At 42.1% G+C, this 17,592-nt stretch overlaps 1 long non-coding RNA gene across 1 annotated transcript in view; it reads left to right on the top strand.

The window, feature by feature from the left end:
• LOC104867805 overlaps positions 1 to 17,592 on the top strand; it is a 102,964-nt gene that overhangs the window by 53,968 nt on the left and 31,404 nt on the right. Inside the window, exon 3 of the long non-coding RNA XR_781860.2 lies at positions 5,663 to 5,824. This is a non-coding gene — a long non-coding RNA (uncharacterized LOC104867805). The remainder of the gene's footprint in view (positions 1 to 5,662; positions 5,825 to 17,592) is intronic.

Here is a 17,592-nt window from a genome sequence, read left to right as displayed (position 1 = left end):
AGCTGACACCAACAAGTTAAAGGAGGAAAGGTTTATTTTAGTTCATAGTTTGTAGGGGTTTCAGTCCACAGTCATTTGGCCCCAAGGCAGGACGACATGGCAGAGGAGCATGGCAAAGGAGAAATAGTCTGTGGCAAGGTAGGCAGAAAGCAACAAGCAGTAAACAACAGCAGCCAGCCTCCCTTTCCCCTTATATTCCATCCAGGCTAGAAGCCTGTTGGTTAGTGCTACCCACACTGAGTGGGGCTTCCCATTACCGACACCCAGAACCAATGCTGAAACGATCAGTGGACGATTTCAGTCACAGCAACTGTTAATCCATGTTCATGCATCCTAGATCCAGCCACCTCCACAAGCACCACCTATGCCCATGTGAGGCTTTGGGGCCATCCAGATACAAGACATGAGAGGACTACACACAATGCTTCATATATAATACATTCTTAAAAAGCTTCTAAAAGGAAAAACACAGTCTCCTAATTACTTTATACATAGGATTGTGTCCTTACCTACACTGAGGGCTTTTGAAGCAAACTTTTGTGTCCCAAGATTACTGAGGTTTGAACTGGGCACAGGGCAGAACTCAGAAACTGCTCTGTTTGTTTGCCTATTTAGAACCATTGTACATTCAATATGGCTTCTGAGCATGCTGACTTTTTCTGAACTTTTTGAGACCATTCTGTCAGCATTTATGTTCTTTTGAATGAAAAATTTGCTAGCAAATTAAGAGTATGGACAGCACTTGTGAAAAAAATTGCTTTTCTTTCAATCAAACCAATGTTAGTAATGTGAGATATATTTTCAATCATTAAAGTTGGGCAATTAAATGTTTACTTGGTTAGACGGAGAGGGCCGCAAAGACAGGAAGTCACAGTAGGCTAGTGAAGTACACCTTCACACAAGCGATGTTTGTGAAGCCTCTCCCCTCTGAAGGCTGAGCTAATGATGATTTCTGTGGCAGAAGCCAGACGTTCATCTAATCTAGACCTTCCATGAAGAGAGCAGGACATGTGGTCATCAGACCACGGGGAACACCTCACTATGGCGTGAAGTACACCACCGGTGGGTACTTGCTTCTTGGCAGGATAGCTTTCATGCTGAAGATTTGCCCTCCCTTGAGATACAGTTGACCCCTACAAATCACACACACAGTGTGGATCCATTATCTCTGGCATAAGACAGCCCCTCTCAGTGACTGTCAGGCAGCTCTCAGGGGCCATGTGAGCCTTTCTTCAGCAGCCAAAGCTGAAATGGTCTTTTAGGAGCAAGGTGAAAGAGAGAAGCAGTGTTTTTCTTATTCATTTTCTCTCTGTTCTCATGGTCATTCTGAAGGGAAGATGGGGGAAAGTGTGCTCAACTTCTTTCACCTGAGTTCTTCCTGACCTCGTATCCTTTGTGTTAAATATGATGTTTTGGAGGGTTGTTTGGGGTAGGGATTGGTGTGAGATGTGGTTTGTAATAAAAGATGGTAGGTAAATGTCTTCCATTGGGTTGGTCCTCTTGAGATGAGCACAGTGGGCAACTGTGGAGGTCGGAAGTGGGAAGGGTGGAATTTTTCTGAACAACATTGAGGAGAGGAGTTTGAAATCAGAGGCAGAGAGATCCAGGATCCAGGAGCCAGGGGAGCTGGTTTCCCATAGGAGAGACAAGCAAACCCTGCAGGAAGGTGCCCAAGGGAGACAATGAGAACAGAAAACATCTCTTTCTAAACTGAGGGGAAGGCAAACAGAAAACACAGGGAAACAGCTGTTTGTGAGGTTCATGTTTGTCCTCAGCTGCTTTCCTATAACTCAAGAAGGAAAGGGTCAGGAACCAGTTACTCTGCTGGTAAAAGGCTGTGTGATGACTCTGGTCTCTTGGCTCCCTTCCACCAGTGCAGAAAGATCCACACCCTCACAGGAGCCTGCAGGAGGCTGACAGGTTCCCCAGCCCCTTCTCTTGGGTCTAAAAGGCCCAGCAGACCTTGCTAAAGGCTCTGCTTACAGGCATGGCACTTATTCCTCTCCTTGCTTATTTTCAAGTCAAGCAACTTTTCAGCCTTGAGCGAGTGGGCACATCACTGTAAACAGAAGCCTGTCATATACTTTATATTCATAGAAACTACAGAGCAAGTGTTTTAAAGTCAACCCATCTTGGAGTAATTTGCATTTTAATTAATACTTCAAATGAATGACTTCCTCCTCTTTTTAAAAAAAATTCTTGGTTTTTCTTATGAAATCTTTGAGAGCAAAGACCAGCTACCAAAGTCCTTGCTTTGGCAGCATGTGGTTGCCTCTGGTCCACATTTAGGTTGTCTTAGCCATTGGATGCTGGATGAGGATGCTGAGATTTTGTTGCCCACCAATTGCTCTTTTGTACGGGGTGGGAGATTCTTAATTCCTTTCTTAGAAGCATAATATGTTAGAGTTGCTATCCAGCTGGTGGTTGAAGGGGACTAGAGATCATGCGTTAAAAAAATACACTTGTCCAAATTCTTCAAGCTATTTGAAGATGGCCTCATGATTTTATTATTTTTTATAATCTTTCAATACTTTCTAGAAGCATGTATTTACATATCATGTTGTTTTCATGTATGTAGGATAATTTTGTTCTTCAACTTTGATCTGAAAATTTCTTTAAAAGAAAAAAAAAGGAAAAAAACAAACTATACTGCTTTGGTAAATCATAGCAGTATAGGCCAAATCCAGCCTCAAACCTGCTTTTGTAAATAAAACTTTATTGAAACACAACCACGTTTCTTTGCTCACACACTGCCCGTGGCAACTTCTTTTGCCCTGTGGTGGCAGAGTTAAATAACTCATGACAGAGATTTTATGATCTGCAGAGACTAAAATATTATCTTTTTTTTTTTCAGTACTGGGGATCGAACCCAGAGCCTTCACATGAAACTCCAGCTCCATCATTTAAAACTTTTTTATTTTTGAGACAGAGTCTCACTAAGCCACTAAATTGCCCAGGCTGTTATTGAACTCGCACCCCTTCTGCCTCAGTCACCCAGAATGTTGGGATTACAACTTTTTGAAAGAAATGGAATTTTGCTGTGTTGCCCCGGCTACTCCTGATCCCCTGGGCTCAAGCAATTTTCTTGCCCCAGCCTCCCTAGTAGCTAGAACTGCAGGCACGTGCCACCATGCCCAGCTTTATGTAGACTTGAATAGAAAATGTTTGGTGACTCCTGTTTGAATTTAATTTGCTCAGCACAACCAGATCAACACTTCCTTGTTGAGCTTCATCATAGTGGGGCAGAATAATTTGATCATTTTTCTGTGGATGGACTTGGGGTGGCTTCTGACTTTTTGCTGTTATATTCAGTGCTACAGTAAAGCAGAGCACATGGCTACATTAGCAGCGATTGGCTACATAGCTAATCTTGGGTGAGTTTGGTGAACTCTCTGGGCCTCTACTTATTTATTATAAAATAGGTGTAGTTCCAGCAGATCACAGGGTGCTTGGATGGATTCAGTGAGATAATTACTTTTCCGTTAAGAGGAAGAAACTGAAACTTATCCTGTGACCCCTGTGATGGTCTTTCACAGAGTGCCTTATCCTCAGGGTGAAGTTATCTCTCCAACATACTCTTGTTCTAGGTGGTAGTTATTCAGATATTTTCAAAAAGTTTTTGTTGTCCTCATAGAGTTGTGCACTAAACACAGCCTCCAGATGTGGTTGCAGAAAAATCCCTGGACAGGGGGGCCCTGCCCTCTGCTGCAGGTGCTCAAGATACAGGTACTCAGTGTGGGTGTCTAGGAGAACAGCAGCCTCATCGCATAGGGCCAGCCTGGCCCTTGGATCAGAATCTGCCAAAGGATGGCTGGTGTGCAGTGCCAGTACCACCTGAGTATCATCCTGCTGTACATTTGTGGGCCAGGAGGGAGTACGCATGTTTTGTGAGATTTGAAGAGAAGTCCTTCTGCTATCTCTGAGAACCAGTGTTAGGGCAGGGTACAGCATCAGTAAGGTCAGGTGTCCGCTAGGAGCTACAAGATGCTGCAGCACCTGGTGTGTACCTGCAAGTGTGCCTGTTGGGATATCTGTAGGTGTAACCAGTGACATATCTATACAGAAGAAGATGTATCACCAGGTCCACCTTCCTGCTGGTTTGTTTCCTAGTCCTGAAAAGAAGTTAGTGCGAGTTCAGTGTTAAGATGTAGATATTTTCCACGTACTGTGCTCCAGTTTTTGAGTTCTCCCTGCAAATGGCTCATGCTCTGTCAAGTCTTCCAAAAGTTGTTCAAAAGCGGTAGACAGGTTGAGCTTGCTCATTCTTTAGAATTCTCCCGAGATGCTACGTGGACTTGGATTTAGTTATGACATGCTATATGGGCGAATCATTAGAGGAATGTGGGACAGACTTTTGACATTTTAAGCACTGGTAACATTTGAAAGCAAGGTAGAATAGTGACTTTTATTAATTATCCATGTCTCCTCCTGCCCTTCTGTCCTCCACCCCCCAGCAGCTGGTAAACATTTGAGAAAATGGTAAGTGAACATGTTTATAAGCAATTATGAGTTTTTCTTTTTTTAAGAGACAGATGGAGTCAAGATTTCTATTTTAAGAGGCTTTTAAATTTAGGTTATGTCTACACAATACCACATCACAGTGAGGGAACCATATGTTTTTCTTTAGTGCCACTGAAATTTCATTCTAGAATGGGCTGGAATCAATGGTCACTGATGTGTATTGGCATAAGTTCATATGTACTTCAAGAATACAAACTACTTCAAATCACTTATTCCGCTTTTTGAAATCTTAATTGTTTTCATGTATCCTGGGCCAGATTAATACTTGTGCTGTACTGTTAGGATACAGAGATGAAAGCGATATGCTTTTGTGACCTGGATGAGCAGTCTGTTATGCCACATAGCAGTTTAATATAATTAATATAATATCATATTTTCAAGTCTCATACATTTCTCTGTTCACATAATACAGTAAGGGATTATTATCCATCCCCTTATGTTAAACCTCAAGCTGGTAGCAAATCACTGGACAATCAGCACTTTTGAGAGATTACTAAATAAACCAGCCAGCAAGTCTAAGACTTGCACAGGATCTGTGTTATAGGGGCCTTTGGGTTGAGTGCCTGTAGGTAAATTTGAATTCCTAAGATCTCAGCAGGAATTTTGGATTAAATGCCTTCTTGTTGCTTGGAGCAGTGATTCTCAGCATTGCTTGGAGAGCCTCTGTTATAACATGAATTTCTGGGCCTGTCCTTGTGACTTTCTGGTTCAGAACATCTGGGATGAGCCCCCTGAATCTATGTTTCTAACAAGTTCCTAGTGCTTGCTCCTTCTGGTCTAGAGATCACACTGAGAACCACTGACTCAGAAATTTTAGGATGCATGTGGGTTCCTTACTGTGAGAGTGAGCATGCCATTCCGTAAACAAGAACTTTCAGCCGTTGAGCAGCTCTCTGGTCCTAGCACGGTTCTGTGCACTTTGTAATAAAAGGAGAGGAAGGGAGGAGTAAGGCAGAAAATGGCAAGTCCAGTTTCTATGTGAGACCCTATAACTGCCCATCTTTGGGCTAGGTTTGGTAGCTGCTCTTCACAGGACAGCTGACCTTATGCTACAGCCTTAAGGACTTTTGCCACCTGAAATGATGTTGCATTTTGTCAATTACTCATCCCCTAGCATAATGATTTTTCATCTCCCAAACAGAAGATATAAACACAAAGTGATGTTCTGGCACTACAACTGTGGACAGAAACACACATCAACGGGCTGGACAACAGAGTATCATGTGGAACACTGAGTTTGTGCTTCTATGGATAAACTGACAGATTTGTGTGTATTCTTGCACCACATGAGAGAGATAAAGAGGTAAGGATTTCTCCATCTCTGCAAAATACATGTGCAATTCCCCATGTTTTGAAATCCTCTTTTTCCTTCAATCAACAAATTTTTGTCAGACATATCTTCCACATCAGGAGATTCTTTAAGTCTGAATCTTAAGGAAAATAAAACATCATCAAGCTTGCCTGATTTTGATATGAAATGCCAGTGTAAAGGTTGGCATGCTCTCCTACCTTCTAGAGGGTGAATTCTGGTAATCCTCCTCCATCAGCCTCACCTCTAACAAATTTTACTTCCTTTGTCACTGTGTTGTACATCATGGACACATGGTATTTGTTTACTTTAAAGTTTTCTTTAAATCACTTAAATTTGTTTCCCGGGTTCAGTGAATATGCTTTTTTTATGTGCAACAATTGAAAAAATTTCTATAAAAATCAGTGAAAATATTTTGTTCATAATGGCTTTTTACTTAGTGTCAGAAGTTTCAGGAATGAATGAAATAGTTAAGCAGGGAGTGGGGTAACTATCACAAAGAGCTAGGGGTTGCCTCTGAAAAAGAACTTGACCATTTTCTATGTGCTGTTCCAGCTCAATTAGTTGCTTTCTAACTAAAACAAAGGAAAAAATAGAAACATGAAGAAGACAGGGTGTGTTAGTCTGCGTTTCCTTACTGTAACAAAATGCCTGAGAAAAACAACTTGAAAGAAGAAAGTTTACCTTGGTTCATAGTTTTAGAGGTTTCAACCCACAGTCACTTAGCTCTGTATTTTCTGGGCTTATGGTGAAAGAGTCTATCATGGTGCAAGTGGATAGGCAAGCAGAATTGCCCACTTCATGCAGCTGGAAAGGGGAGAAAAGGACCAGAGGCCAAGGACAAAATATACTCTTCACAGGCCCATACTCTGATCTACTTCCTCCAGCTCAGCCCCCTCCTAGAATCTCCACTACCTGTCAAAAGTGCCATTACCTGGGAACCAAGATTTCAATACATGAGCCTTTGGAGGACATTTCAGATTTAATTTATAGCCCAGGATAAGTGCATTAGTTAGCATTCTATCACCATAACAGATTTGTGAGGTAGTCAACTTAGGAAGAGGGAAGTTTTGTTTTGTCTCACACTTCCAGAGATTTCCAGCCCTAGTCTTTTGGCTCTGTTGCTTTAGACTGGTGGTGGCATAGAAGCGGAGAGACAAGAAAGAGCTGAGGTCCCAGTATCCCTTTGTCAGGTACACTTCCAATGACCTCACTTCCTTCCCCTAGGGCCCACCTCCTAAAGATTTATCACCTTGTAGCACTGAGCACCAAGCTTCTGACATGGCTCTTTGGGGGACATGTGTCCAAACTGGAGACCAAGCCGGTCTTTAACTTCCCCGAGGAGAGACAGAGGAACTCCTTCATGGAGGAAAGGCAAGGACTTGCGAAATGAGTGTCAGCACTGTGTATTTTGAGCCATCTGTGGTATGTGTGACTGGCACCTTGGTTGGTAAAAGCATACTATGAATCTAGTGTTCCCTTCCATCTTCATTTAACTCAGGCCTATTGTGAATAGGTCTATAAGAGGATTTGGTTTGTGGTAGAACAGTACAGACAACACACTCATTGTTCAACTTTCAACCAGAGCAGCAGCCCAAATTGATGGATCTTCAATGACAATGAGCTGGAATGAGCGGAACCTCATGGCTGGGCCACGGCTATTGTCCTTTTCACGTGGGCAGCTCTGTCTTCCAACCTGGCAGATGTCTAATGTCTTCAGATAAGCCCTAATGAAGTGCTCGGCAGGTGCCACTAATGGTTTTGACCCTCAAAAGGGAAATACTGGTTGGATAGTAGGGATTTAAAAACAATAATCATAAAACAAATACTTTTAGGCATTTCTTTGCAAGCCAGTTTGGCTGGAGTCCAAGTTGCTTGGGCTGGTGAGGTGGGTTGGCAAGGATAGGAATCATGCAAGCAGAACAGGTTGTGATAACACTTCTGGGGACCAATGCTCCCCAACTGTTGCCTTTTGACCCATTCCCATCTGCTTGGTGCCTGCAAAGGTAATGACATTATCATACAAAGCTTGGGCATATGTGGCTGTAACATTTTGGTTGTATTTAGTATGCATATAGAAAGCTATTTAAATGTTTTTTAATTTTCTTAAGACACTCAGATTTTTAAAAACTCCTTTTTGTAGCAAAGTAGCATGGCGTTTTAAGCTAATGAGCTTGTTCCCTTTATCTTGTCCCACTCCACGTTAAATTGGATCTGCTTATAAAATCTCAGCTCTTAATTGCATTTCTTAAAAAGCCATCTTGCTAGGAAGGGTCTGGCTAAATAATGGCTTACTCTTAATTAATAGTAAGCAAGGTAGCTGCTTAACTCTTTCTGCAGAGGTAGAGAGGAGTCTGACCTCTTCTTGGACCCAAGCAGATGCTCAGGGATATAAGAGCAGAAGTACAGGTTTTGTAGTCAGGCTGACCTAGTAAGGAATCCTGCCTCTACTTCTGATAGCAAGAAACTTGTGTCCAACTCGACATCTCTGATGTAGAAATCATAATACTTACGCTACTGGGTTGTTGCAGGGATTACAGGTATTGGATGTAAAAAATCTGCCATTGTTCATAGTACTGAAAAATGAGGGTGGTGGTCATTACTACTTCCAAAGGGCAGCCCTTGTGGAAGGTGATATGGGTCCTAGAACAAGGAATTCCACTAAAGAGTCATCATGGACACATCTGGGGATAATTCCCAGTGGCATTCCTATGTTGCTCAGACCATCTGTTCAAGCATTTTGAAATCAAACAGTGTTGGAAGACAAAAATGGTGAAGCTTAGTATGTCTCCCTCTTTGGAGACATTAGAGAACAGGTAAACTTCATTCTTTAACCTGGAAAGGTTTGCATCCATTCCAGGATAAAATTCTCTCTCTGTCTCTCAATTTCTCCGTCTCTGTCTCTGTCTGTTTCTGTGTCTCTCTCTTGCAGTTACCAGCATCCTATTAAATTCAGGCTCCATCTCATCAAGGTTCTCTTCTTGTAATGCACCACACTGGGTGTACAGGCACCAGAATCCTCACCATCCTGCCCTGCAGAAACCAGGGCTTAAGAAACTGGTGCTCTGGCTGCTTCTTTTGCAGAAAGTGATCTTGGACCCAGAAGTTTTATGAATTCTGTCACTATTTGCATATAAAATGGTGTCAGGCTAACTTGCTAGCTTACCAGTAGGGTAAGATCATAGGCACTTTACAGTTTTTGATCTAACTCTTTAATATTTGGTCCTGGTTCGAAAAATAATTGTCCCTGTTCTTAAGTGTTGTTCTTAGAATGAGGACAAGAATATACCTGAATAACAGACATAGGTAGAGACTAGACTGATGGATAGACAGCTCTCCACCCTAGTGTTTGCTTGGTATATATCTGACTATCAAAAATTACAGTGTATTGATTGCCCAGTTGTGAATGGATCCATTGAAACTGCCAAGGGGCACTTGTATATGCAAATGGAGAAAAAATGAGACTTAGGGAGAGGTTAAAGCTGTTTTAGAAGCAACATGAGATGGGAGGCAAGCCTGACAGTCCACTCTTAGGGAGCCCCCCTGGACAAGCACATGCAATGTTGAGGAAAAGTGCAAGGCAGCATTGTTCAGTTTCCACCTGAACAGTGGTGGTCGTGACAGTATGTGATCAACAAAAGAGTGAGAAATGTGGGTGGAGGTCATTAGGGATGGCTTCCTGGTGCAAGAGAGAGTGTTCTAGGATGTGTTGGATGAGAACTATCCAGGCAAAGGGGCAGAGGGAGGAAGGAGCGTCAGTGTTCTTGCTTTTCTGTTGCACCTGAGTTTTGGCCAGCCTACAAGTGCTGCATATTTATTTCTTGGTTTCTGCTCAGGTAGGACCTCTGCTTCTTGTAGTAGCTATTAATCTGTCGCCTTTAACTGTGTGAGCTAGGTCAAAATCAAGGACCAGCCCAAAATATGTTTGTAGTAAGTAAACACTTCAATATAGCAAATTTACCCTTCAGGATGAGGACTTGGGGAGTTGGGGAGGGAGGGACAGAGTGATAGAAGGAGAGGAAAAGGTTAGAAGTGAGGCTAGAGGACACAGATCATACAAATTTTGGGAAACTGTTGGAGATAACAGAAAAAGACAGAGTGAACAAAGGCAAGAACAGAACAAGTTAACAGCAATAGGGCCGCTAGAATGTGTATTCACTTTCCTATAAGAATAGATAATTTGCCATAGTAAAGTCTTGTTATGGTCCAAAAAAAAAAGACAATTGAGAAAAGGAAAGAGAAAAACAATCTGAAATAGGACAGAAACAGGAACAAAGTGAGAGAGAAATGCAGAACAAGAAGAGAGAGAGAAGGAAAAAGAAAAGAAAAAGAATTTATATGTATAATACTTAAAAAAATTAAAAAGGGCCTCTTTTAGGGTATATCAGTGCTGTTGTGCGTAGACAAAGTGGGCAGCAGAGTGCAGATTTAAGTCTTAGTCTCAGCAAGCTAGCTGTAGTCCAGTGAGATTCAGTGAGATTCTGGCTGCAAGGTCCAAGTTGAGGTCCCTGACCTCTTGCAGGATTGAACTCTGCAAGGTTCTACTGCAGATTCCAGCTGCCCTTTCCCTGAAGTGAGTCCAGGTTTCTATGGGAGGTGCTGATCCCACCAGCTTACCAACCAAGGTGGTCCAATGTGCCTTATTGCAGAGATTTTCTTCACTTTCCCAGTGGGCTTTAATTTTCATTTCCTCTGTTGTTCACTTCTGCTCAGAACAATGGCCTTTATTTACTCCCCCACCTCTGCAGTGCAGATTGGCACGTTGTGGTCTGGGGGGCGGCTAGCTTCCACATGGAGTGGTCCTGGGGTGGAGTGGTGCTGGCCTCTGAGCCTGGGTTCCAGGACGGTGGGGGTGGTGCTGCCCTGAGAGCTGGTTCTGGGGCAGCAGGGGGCCGTGCTGGCCTCCAGGGCCTCTGCTTCTCCTCCTCTTCCTCCTTCTTTTCCTCCTCCTTCTCCTCCTTCTTCTAAATTAAAAAAATTTTTTCATAGTTATTCTTTTCTTTAAAAATTAATTTTATTGGTACATTTGGGGTGTACAGTATAATGACACTCAGCATTGGAAGTTTGCACCTTTACATAATCCACCTTGGTTCTTATGTTTTCCCCATTCCCCTGCCCTCCCTTCAACCCCTCCACCCCTCCCTGTCTACAAAAAATTTATTTCCATTTTCTTATATTAATTCCATTCCCTTCTTTCTTTTCCCCCTACCCCTCCCACTTTCCCCTTTGCACCTTTTCTTCCTATTTTACATTATCTACTATACTTTTTTTGTCCTTATTTACACTTTCAGTTTCTTACACTAGAGAAACTATTCGGTATTTACATGTGTGTCCTATTTATTTCACTTAAGAGTATGGCCTCAATGTGCATCCTTTTAGCTATAAATGTCTCTAGTTTCTTGTTCTTTATGGCTGAGTAGTACTCCATTGTATTTTTAAAAACCCACACATTTTATTTATCCAGTCTCTTGTTGATGGGCAATTAGGCTGTTTCCAAGTTTTAGCTATCACGAATTGTACTGCTATGAACATGGGTGCACATATATCACTGTGGTATGATTCTTTTAATTCTCTGGGGAAGATACCCAGCAGGGGAATAGCTGGGTCAAATGGAACCTCTAATCCTAGTTCTTTGAGGTATCTCCATACTGCTTTCCACAGTGGTTGCACCAGTCTACACTCCCACCAGCAGTGGAGCAGGGTTCCTGTTTCCCCACAGCCCTAGCAGCATTTGTTACTGGTGGATTTCATGATAGCAGCCATTCTTTCTGGGGTGAGGTGTTTGCATTTGAATCATTTGAGTTGTTTTTATTTGCATCTCTTGAATGAATGACCAGTGATATTTAACATTTTTTCTTATGTTCATTTGTTAATTCTACTTCTTTGTCTGAGAAATGTTTGTTCATTTCAGAGACCCACTTTTGGATTGGGTCTTTAAATTGGGAGCTCTGATTTTTTTAAAGTTTCTTATATATCCTAGATAGTAGACCTCTGTCTGAGGAGCAGCTGGTGAAAGTTTTTTCCCACCACCAGGGCCTCTGCTTCTTGATGCTGGGCTCTTGCTCTCTTGTTGGCCTCAGCATCTTCGCCGGGATCGTAGTAACAGTCCCAGAACTGTCCTCAAGGCTGTATTCCCCATCCTCTCTTAGTTTCCAGGATGATCTATAGAAAAGCAAACCTCCTTTGCTTAAACCATTTCTGGGGTCTCATTGGCCTCAGAATGAAGATGAGCTTTCCTGTCTCAGCTCACCAGATACTGTGTGGCCTGGCTCTTGTTTGACATTGTCCTTTCATCTTTTCTACGTTGAGCTCAGAACTGTGGCCTCCACAACACTCCAGGTTGTGGCGCTCTGTAACTTGCTGAGTCTCAGCGTGACTCTACAGGTTCTCCTTTGACTTGGGTGCCACTGTTCTCCCTTTTGACAGTCTGGTCCCTGATTACCTGTACACAGGGTCACTGAACCTATGGTTCTTGTAGTCTCTGTGTGTGCTGTGATTCCTGATTTGCCCACACCACTTCCTCACTTGTGGCCACTGGTTGATGACCATACTTGGACTAGTATAAACATTCATAAATAACTGTGTAGGAGAGCACCTTCGGGAGTTGCTTAGTACAGGGTAGATGTGGACAGGGAGAGGAAGCCATAGGAGGTTTAGAAAATCAGAGAGAACCGTAACTTGGATTGGAAGTAGAGGGACTAAGAGGTCTTAACCTTTCCACATCTAAAGATGGTAAAATAATAGCACTTCCTACTCTGCAGTTTGAGGTAGCAGCATGAAAGATTATCCAGTAAAAGTGTTTAAGAAAGAATGTTTTTACCTACACTTGCTTACCTCCAGTTCTATAAGAAGTCTGTATCTTCACACACCAAGGCTGCCTCTGTGTTATGTGAAGGTACGATCGTTTTCTAAAGCTGTACCTTGTGACCCTGTGTACAGGTAGGTCTTTAGGAAGAAATAATTTTGGGATCTTCCAAATTGGCTTCTTAGGGAAGAAATCAGAACTGAGTTCATAAGTAGGAAAATCTCCTCTCTCAAAGACTTCCTTCTTGTATCTAGATTTGAAGGAAAGAACTGCCCTGTATAGACCACTCCATGAGGAAATGAATGTGGTGTCCATCACAAAGACACAGGGAGGTCCAGAAACAGACAGCCCCAGTTGGGAAGGGGAAAGATGAAGTCATCATATTGGGTGATCTGGGTTTTCCATGTTCAGAGATTATTTTAATTCTTGATATTTGAGTTGACTCCTATCTGAATATTCTAACCTTGCCTTACTTATGCTATGGCACCTGAGGGGAAAGATTGATTATTGCTCTTGAGTCTGATTAACAAAAGTACTCTGTTCCCTGTCCTCCAGTCTGAGGAGAGGGTAATCATTGTAGCCCAGATCTGAGCTGTGGATAGCTGTGGATCCAAAACTTTTCTTCATGGGATGAACCTCCTTCCACAGCCATCTCTGTATCACTGGTTTCCCCTCATTCAGGGAAGCTGCTATTGTGTTTCACATTTTTTTGATGCAGAAGCACATCTCAATTTTCACCTTTCAACCATTATCTACTGTTTTAGTACTGTTTTTTTTTTCTTTCCAGCTGTAACAGTACCTGAGGCTGTGTGCTTTTAAATGAAAGAGTTTATTTTGATCATGGTTTTGGAAGGTGAAAGTTTAAATCACGTGGCTCCGTCTATTTGGCCTCTGATGAGGGCCACTTTGGCTGTGTCACTCATGGTGGGTGGCATCACGATGGGAACATGGCTAAGAGGAGAAATTATGTGGTTATCCAGGAAGTCAGAGACTAGGGAGGATCTTGAATCACTGTTTTCATAGCAGCTCACTCTGATGAGAACTATTTAGTCCTAAAGACCAGCCTTATTCTCTTTGGAGAATGATACCCTCCTAATGACCTAATTACCTCCCACTCAATCTCACTCTTAAACATTTGACCTCTTAACACTACACACTGAGGACCAACCCTCCAGCACATGAACGAGGGTGGGTGGCGGGGTAACACATAGCTTTCAAGCCATAACCACTGCTTGCAGGAGTTGATCGATCCCTTTCTATATGAATGCCTGCATCCAACCCTGATTTTTTTGGCCAGATTGTAAACTCCTTAAGGACAAGGACCCTATCTTCTCCTTTATAGTCTGAGAGAAGCTTGTGAGCTATGAGTATAAATGCCAGGTGACCCAGGGCAGCCCAGTTCCCTCCAAGCTCCCCCACTTTCCTTTCTTTCTGCAGGGCCACATGTCAAAACCCTTCACCCGTGTCTCGGTTGCAGCTGAGTGGAACATTCTGTTGACAGGATGGGATTGCCTATGGCAGTTTTCTCAATACAGCATTCAGGAACACTTTAACTTTTCACATTTTATGAGGATTTCTTCCCTCCTGAAATTGCTTTCTTGTGGCTTTTGCTAATAGCCCCATACCTCGGTGCCAGAGAGCCAAACTTAATGGATGAAAATATAGGTGCAGTGGAAATTGCCCCTAAATAAACTCCACGATTGGGTGTGGGAGGCTGATGTAGTAGGATGAACTTCACTTACTTTGGTGTGCGTGACAAAATGGGATGCAGGGTTCTTGCTGTCCATGGACACATAAATTCACTGGGTTGTCGCCATGAAGTACAAAGTTTTTAAGCCCTCTACCAACCATGAAATTTATAACAGAATTGTCATTAACTTATTCAAACAAACAGAAATACTTGTATGTTCCAGTATTCTGATAGCAAAACAAAGGTTGGCTTTTCTACCTCATTCATCTCCACCTTCTCAAGATTCTTACTGTCTTGGAGTATTACGTGTTGAATAAATGCCAACCTGCTGTTGAATGATGGGAATGATGAGTCTTTTCCACTTGGGATGTCATGTTTTATGGCACCAAAACCACAGTAACAAATGAGAATCAAGACTTGTCATGTAGAGGTGCAAGATCCCAACAATGAATATAACTGTACTGTATCCCTAAAATGTACCAATACACTCAATTAAAGCTGAAAAAACAAAACAAAACAAAAAAACCGCAGTAACAATTATATGTTACTAGCAATGACTCTGGGTAAGGAAAATGGAAAATAAAATAATTGTAAATTCCAGTCCTCTGAGGAACACTGTGACTGTTTGGACACCGAATGTTTAAAAAAAAAAAAAAAGGAGATAAAAGCATTATAATGGAAGACAGAAGTAGGATGCTGTGGTCAATGTTTAATTCCCAAATAGTCCAATGCCATTATGTTTGTAAATCAACAACACATACTGCCCAAGACTTTATCTCCTCCCAAAGGTCTGCACCAGTAGGTGAACCCAACAGAGTGACACAAGTGTTGTCAGATATTGTGAGTCATTCAAGCCATTTTGTTGTCATTTTGTAAGGGCATTTCACAGGAGCTATGTGGTTTGATCTCCAAACTGGCTTTGGCTCCCTCCAGGCTGAAGTCAGGATTTAAATAAAAGAGAGGTACACAGAACAAATGGTGGCCTTCCTGCTGTGATCTGTAGAGATGGCATATCTCTGATAACTTCTTTTTTTCCCAGAGTTTCCTTTTGGGTAGCACAGAGATGAGAATCCTCTTATTGATCTTGAAGCTGAAAGAGTTAGTTCCCAGTCACTGCAATTGACAAAGGCTTTTGCAGCTCATTAACCGCCAGATTATGTGGCACAATTCATTAAAATTCTGTTTCATTGACTGCATTTGTAAATAGGCTTGGAGAATCACTTTTTGCCTCTTGCCGACATTTCTTCCAATGAGTGCATTTTTCTTCCCCCCTTTTTCCTGATAGAAAAAGCCTAAAATAATTTGCCACAAGATGCATTATCATTTAAATGCAAACTAAAATAAAACACCAACTAAGAATCACAGGTTTGTAGATTTTTTTCTCTTTTCTATTTGCTACTATCTGATTATGTGGGTTACTTTAATAAATACATGTGCTTTGAGCTCTTGTTGCATTAACTTTGTATAAAGTGTCATACTTCCTAGCAGCCCTCTGCACTGTAATTGCGTTCATTTACATACAATCAGAAAGGAAAAGATTAGAGCCAATTTAAAAAATATTATCTTTCCCTTTACTAATACCTAAGCATTAAAGAAGTTATTCTTCAAATGCACCCATGGCACAAGTCCAAGCCTCTGGGCACCCGCTTCCATCTCAGGTGTTTCACAAAGCTATTTGCTTACCTTTAAAGAATATTATTAAGATGCAGACTTTCATACTTTTTCTGTAAAGAACCTCAGAGTAAAAATCTGTGGGCTGCATAGTGTTGGTTGCAGTGGTTCATTTCTAACATTGTAGCACAAAACCAATCATAGACAAAGCTTCAATAAATGAACATGGATTTGTTTCAATAAATCTGTATCCCACACTGAAATGTTATGAATTAATTATATGAATTTCATATAATTTTCAAGTGTCAGGAAATGCTCCCTCAGGAGATGCTGTCCTTTGCTCCCCAACCATTCAAAAATGTAGAAAGCATTCTTAGTTCCGGGAATGTGGAGATACAGGTGCCCTGCTGGTCAGTTGTGACTTACTGACTGCTCCCCTGAACCACTGGTTCTCAGTTGTAATCCCTGCATTTGTAGAATCCACAACATGGGAACTTGTGGGTTCTGCTGTAGACTCTGATCTCAGGAGGGGGTGTAATGAACCTTATGGCCCATAATTGCATTTATCTTCTTCAGACACTTGCTTGAGTTCTGCTAATATGAGAAAGCCATGTCTTCTACCCTGGATTGTCCTGGTCACAGTAAGGGGGGTGTGGGCAGGGATGCAGAGGATCTCTGACCATGTGGTCTACTGTAACGAGGAATGACACTTAGGTATTAAATAGCACCCATTTGTCCATTTTCATCAGGGACAGAATGACGGAACTGGCTAAAGTTATGCATTTCCCAAGAATAAGAAACAAATCTGAGGAGCCGTCTGGGTGTTCTTTGCACTCTGCTCAGAAAGTCACAGGGCAGCCATCCTGTCCTGCAACTCCACACCAACTTCTCAGAGCTTACTCAAGACCCAGTGACTCTTAGGAGGAGGAGCTTGGATTGGCTCATGGGACTTCTTCCAAGCTGAGCCCTTCCACGCTCACTTTTAGGATGAGACGGTCCTCACACCACATGGTGAGTGGTGAGCTACTTGTTGCATTGAGAGTCTGTTCCTGGAACTTCATATAGATTAGCTCAGAGCCTTCAAGTAGGACTCTGGGAGTGAAAGATTTATATTAATAGCCTAATCATAGAAATGAAGACTCAGAAATTTAGCAGTTTAAGTTGTCTGGCTAAGAAGCTTTCACAGTTGCAAAGTGGCCAAGCCAATTTGCACATTCAGATTCCATTAGAACGAAAGTTTCTGACTCCCCCTCCCGCTTTTAGGTTACTCTAGGTTCATAATCTACAAATTTATTTTTTTTGAAGCAAGAATCAGGAAAATATAATCTGCTTAAAATAGCACTTGGCCTTATGAAATCTCCATTCTCCAGCAATTTTCCAATTAGTGTTACGTTAGCTGTGAAGTCTTCTGCCCAGGTACCTCCTCGTTTTCCCAACTGGTAATGAGCCACCTCTCTGCCTGGTAAAGTGAGGCAGAGCCTGGAGTAAGGCCACTGGCACTTGTGATGGGCTCCATTTGTTGTTATTTCCTAAGCCCAGCTGAGACTAGAAATTACTCAGGCAGCTCTAGGTTCCACCTCTGTAACTTTTCTGCATGCTGGAGGGGTTATAACTGTGTGGTATTTTTCTTTTCTTGTAAATGAAACAAAACAAAAC

Source organism: Fukomys damarensis, unplaced genomic scaffold (genome assembly GCF_012274545.1).
Source record: "Fukomys damarensis isolate Sample0158 unplaced genomic scaffold, DMR_v1.0_HiC HiC_scaffold_29, whole genome shotgun sequence".
NCBI classification, from domain to species: domain Eukaryota; kingdom Metazoa; phylum Chordata; class Mammalia; order Rodentia; family Bathyergidae; genus Fukomys; species Fukomys damarensis.
The sequence above is the reverse complement of the archived record's forward strand: the minus strand, read 5'-3'. Positions and strand labels throughout refer to the sequence as shown.